The following is a 5855-nucleotide window of genomic DNA, read 5'->3' on the forward strand; positions in this document are numbered from 1 at the left end:
TTCTAGGCATGAGTGACTGTAAATGATCCTTTCTTGACAATGGATGGCTTTCGCTCCATGTTTCCCGAGGCAAACAATCAATTACAATCTGTTTTAATCAAAAAATCTAAAAACAATTCAAAATAAATTCAATAATGGGATTTAAAAAGCATTTAAACCGAGTAATAAGGCTTTTCTAGGCATGAGTGACTATAAATGATCTTTTCTTGACAATGGATGGCTTTCGCTCCATGTTTCCCGAGGCAAACAATCAATTACAATCTGTTTTAATCAAAAAATGTAAAAAAAATTCAAAATAAATTCAATAATGGGATTATAAAGGCATTTAAACCGAGTAATAAGGCTTTGCTAGGCATAAGTGACTATAAATGATCTTTTCTTCACAATGGATGGCTTTCGCTCCATGTTTCCCGAGGCAAACAATCAATTACAATATGTTTTAATCAAAAAATGTAAAAACAATTCAAAATAAATTCAATAATGGGATTATAAAGGCATTTAAACCGAGTAATAAGGCTTTCCTAGGCGTAAGTGACTATAAATGAACTTTTCTTCACTATGGATGGCTTTCGCTCCATGATTCCCAAGGCAAACAATCAATTACAATCTGTTTTAATCAAAAAATGTAAAAACAATTCAAAATAAATTCAATAATGGGATTATAAAGGCATTTAAACCGAGTAATAAGGCTTTGCTAGGCATAAGTGACTATAAATGAACTTTTCTTCACTATGGATGGCTTTCGCTCCATGTTTCCCGAGGTAAACAATCAATTACAATCTGTTTTAATCATAAAATGTAAAAACAATTCAAAATAACTTCAATAATGGGATTATAAAGGCATTTAAACCGAGTAATAAGGCTTTGCTAGGCATGAGTGACTATAAATGATCTTTTCTTGACAATGGATGGTTTTCGCTCCATGTTTCCGAGGCAAACAATCAATTACAATCTGTTTTAATCAAAAAATGTAAAAACAATTCAAAATAAATTCAATAATGGGATTATAAAGGCATTTAAACCGAGTAATAAGGCTTTTCTCAGCATGAGTGACTATAAATGATCTTTTCTTGACAATGGAGGGCTTTCGCTCCAAGTTTCCCAAGGCAAACAATCATTTAGAATCTGTTTTAATGAAAAAATGTAAAAAGAATTCAAAATAAATTCAATAATGGGATTATAAAGGCATTTAAACCGAGTAATAAGGCTTTGCTAGGCATAAGTGACTATAAATGAACTTTTCTTGACAATGGGTGGCTTTCGCTCCAAGTTTCCCGAGGCAAACAATCAATAACATTATGTTTTAATCAAAAAATGTAAAAAAAATTCAAAATAAATTCAATAATGGGATTATAAAGGCATTTAAACCGAGTATTAAGGCTTTGCTAGGCATAAGTGACTATAAATGAACTTTTCTTGACTATGGATGGCTTTCGCTCCATGTTTCCCGAGGTAAACAATCAATTACAATCTGTTTTAATCAAAAAATGTAAAAAAAATTCAAAAAAAATTCAATAATGGGATTATAAAGGCATTTAAACCGAGTAATAAGGCTTTTCTAGGCATGAGTGACTATAAATGATCTTTTCTTGACAATGGATGGTTTTCGCTACATGTTTCCCGAGGCAAACAATCAATTACAATCTGTTTTAATCAAAAAATGTAAAAACAATTCAAAATACATTCAATAATGGGATTATAAAGGCATTTAAACCGAGTAATAAGGCTTTTCTAGGCATGAGTGGCTATAAATGATCTTTTCTTGACAATGGATGGCTTTCGCTCCATGTTTCCCGAGGCAAACAATCAATTACAATCTGTTTTAATCAAAAAATTTAAAAACAATTCAAAATAAATTCAATAATGGGATTATAAAGGCATTTAAACCGAGTAATAAGGCTTTTCTAGGCATGAGGGACTATAAATGATCTTTTCTTGACAATGGATGGCTTTCGCTCCATTTTTCACGAGGCAAACAATCAATTACAATCTGTTTTAATCAAAAATGTAAAAACAATTCAAAATAAATTCAATAATGGGATTATAAAAGCATTTAAATTAAGTAATAAGGCTTTTCTAGGCATGAGAGACTATAAAAGATCTTTTCTTGACAATGAATTGCTTTCACTCCATGTTTCTCGAGGCAAACAATCAATTACAATCTGTTTTAATCATAAAATGTAAAAACAATTCAAAATAACTTCAATAATGGGATTATAAAAGCATTTAAACCGAGTAATAAGGCTTTTCTAGGCATAAGTGACTATAAATGATCTATTCTTGACAATGGATGGGTTTTGCTCCATGTTTTCCGAGGCAAACAATCAATTACAATATGTTTTAAACAAAAAATTTAAAAAAAATTCAAAACAAATTCAATAATGGGATTATAAAGGCATTTAAACCGAGTAATAAGGCTTTGCTAGGCATAAGTGACTATAAATGATCTTTTCTTGACAATGGATGGCTTTCGCTCCATGTTTCCCGAGGCAAACAATCAATTACAATTTGTTTTAATCAAAAAATGTAAAAAAAATTCAAAATAAATTCAATAATGGGATTATAAAGGCATTTAAACCGAGTAATAAGGCTTTGCTAGGCATAAGTGACTATAAATGATCTTTTCTTGACAATGGATGGCTTTCGCTCCATGTTTCCCGAGGCAAACAATCAATTACAATCTGTTTTAATCAAAAAATGTAAAAACAATTCAAAATAAATTCAATAATGGGATTATAAAGGCATTTAAACTATGTAAAAAGGCTTTTCTAGGCATGAGTGACTGTAAATGATCCTTTCTTGACAATGGATGGATTTCGCTCCATGTTTCCCGAGGTAAACAATCAATTACAATCTGTTTTAATCAAAAAATCTAAAAACAATTCAAAATAAATTCAATAATGGGATTTAAAAAGCATTTAAACCGAGTAATAAGGCTTTTCTAGGCATGAGTGACTATAAATGATCTTTTCTTGACAATGGATGGCTTTCGCTCCATGTTTCCCGAGGCAAACAATCAATTACAATCTGTTTTAATCAAAAAATGTAAAAAAAATTCAAAATAAATTCAATAATGGGATTATAAAGGCATTTAAACCGAGTAATAAGGCTTTGCTAGGCATAAGTGACTATAAATGATCTTTTCTTGACAATGGATGGCTTTCGCTCCATGTTTCCCGAGGCAAACAATCAATTACAATCTGTTTTAATCAAAAAATGTAAAAACAATTCAAAATAAATTCAATAATGGGATTATAAAGGCATTTAAACCGAGTAATAAGGCTTTGCTAGGCGTAAGTGACTATAAATGAACTTTTCTTCACTATGGATGGCTTTCGCTCCATGATTCCCAAGGCAAACAATCAATTACAATCTGTTTTAATCAAAAAATGTAAAAAAAATTCAAAATAAATTCAATAATGGGATTATAAAGGCATTTAAACCGAGTAATAAGGCTTTGCTAGGCATAAGTGACTATAAATGAACTTTTCTTGACGATGGATGGCTTTCGCTCCAAGTTTCCTAAGGCAAACAATCAATTACAATCTGTTTTAATCAAAAAATATAAGAACAATTCAAAATAACTTCAATAATGGGATTATAAAGGCATTTAAACCGAGTAATAAGGCTTTTCTAGGCATGAGTGACTATAAATGATCTTTTCTTGACAATGGATGGCTTTCGCTCCATGTTTCCCGAGGCAAACAATCAATTACAATCTGTTTTAATCAAAAAATGTAAAAAAAATTCAAAATAAATTCAATAATGGGATTATAAAGGCATTTAAACCGAGTAATAAGGCTTTGCTAGGCATAAGTGACTATAAATGATCTTTTCTTGACAATGGATGGCTTTCGCTCCATGTTTCCCGAGGCAAACAATCAATTACAATTTGTTTTAATCAAAAAATGTAAAAAAAATTCAAAATAAATTCAATAATGGGATTATAAAGGCATTTAAACCGAGTAATAAGGCTTTGCTAGGCATAAGTGACTATAAATGATCTTTTCTTGACAATGGATGGCTTTCGCTCCATGTTTCCCGAGGCAAACAATCAATTACAATCTGTTTTAATCAAAAAATGTAAAAACAATTCAAAATAAATTCAATAATGGGATTATAAAGGCATTTAAACCGAGTAATAAGGCTTTGCTAGGCGTAAGTGACTATAAATGAACTTTTCTTCACTATGGATGGCTTTCGCTCCATGATTCCCAAGGCAAACAATCAATTACAATCTGTTTTAATCAAAAAATGTAAAAAAAATTCAAAATAAATTCAATAATGGGATTATAAAGGCATTTAAACCGAGTAATAAGGCTTTGCTAGGCATAAGTGACTATAAATGAACTTTTCTTGACGATGGATGGCTTTCGCTCCAAGTTTCCTAAGGCAAACAATCAATTACAATCTGTTTTAATCAAAAAATATAAGAACAATTCAAAATAACTTCAATAATGGGATTATAAAGGCATTTAAACCGAGTAATAAGGCTTTTCTAGGCATGAGTGACTATAAATGATCTTTTCTTGACAATGGATGGCTTTCGCTCCATGTTTCCCGAGGCAAACAATCAATTACAATCTGTTTTAATCAAAAAATGTAAAAAAAATTCAAAATAAATTCAATAATGGGATTATAAAGGCATTTAAACCGAGTAATAAGGCTTTGCTAGGCATAAGTGACTATAAATGATCTTTTCTTGACAATGGATGGCTTTCGCTCCATGTTTCCCGAGGCAAACAATCAATTACAATTTGTTTTAATCAAAAAATGTAAAAACAATTCAAAATAAATTCAATAATGGGATTATAAAGGCATTTAAACCGAGTAATAAGGCTTTTCTAGGCATGAGGGACTATAAATGATCTTTTCTTGACAATGGATGGCTTTCGCTCCATATTTCACAAGGCAAACAATCAATTACAATCTGTTTTAATCAAAAATGTAAAAAGAATTCAAAATAAATTCAATAATGGGATTATAAAGGCATTTAAACTAAGTAATAAGGCTTTTCTAGGCATGAGTGACTATAAATGATCTTTTCTTGACAATGGATGGCTTTCGCTCCATATTTCCTGAGGCAAACAATCAATTACAATCTGTTTTAATCATAAAATGTAAAAACAATTCAAAATAACTTCAATAATGGGATTATAAAGGCATTTAAACCGAGTAATAAGGCTTATCTAGGCATGAGTGACTATAAATGATCTTTTCTTGACAATGGATGGCTTTCGCTCCATATTTCCCGAGGCAAACAATCAATTACAATCTGTTTTAAACAAAAAATGTAAAAACAATTCAAAATAAACTCAATAATGGGATTATAAAGGCATTTAAACTATGTAATAAGGCTTTTCTAGGCATGAGTGACTGTAAATGATCCTTTCTTGACAATGGATGGCTTTCGCTCCATGTTTCCCGAGGCAAACAATCAATTACAATCTGTTTTAATCAAAAAATCTAAAAACAATTCAAAATAAATTCAATAATGGGATTTAAAAAGCATTTAAACCGAGTAATAAGGCTTTTCTAGGCATGAGTGACTATAAATGATCTTTTCTTGACAATGGATGGCTTTCGCTCCATGTTTCCCGAGGCAAACAATCAATTACAATCTGTTTTAATCAAAAAATGTAAAAAAAATTCAAAATAAATTCAATAATGGGATTATAAAGGCATTTAAACCGAGTAATAAGGCTTTGCTAGGCATAAGTGACTATAAATGATCTTTTCTTCACAATGGATGGCTTTCGCTCCATGTTTCCCGAGGCAAACAATCAATTACAATCTGTTTTAATCAAAAAATGTAAAAACAATTCAAAATAAATTCAATAATGGGATTATAAAGG

The sequence above is a fragment of the Theobroma cacao genome, chromosome 7 (genome assembly GCF_053813885.1).
Source record: "Theobroma cacao isolate CCN51 chromosome 7, ASM5381388v1, whole genome shotgun sequence".
In the NCBI taxonomy this organism is placed as follows: domain Eukaryota; kingdom Viridiplantae; phylum Streptophyta; class Magnoliopsida; order Malvales; family Malvaceae; genus Theobroma; species Theobroma cacao.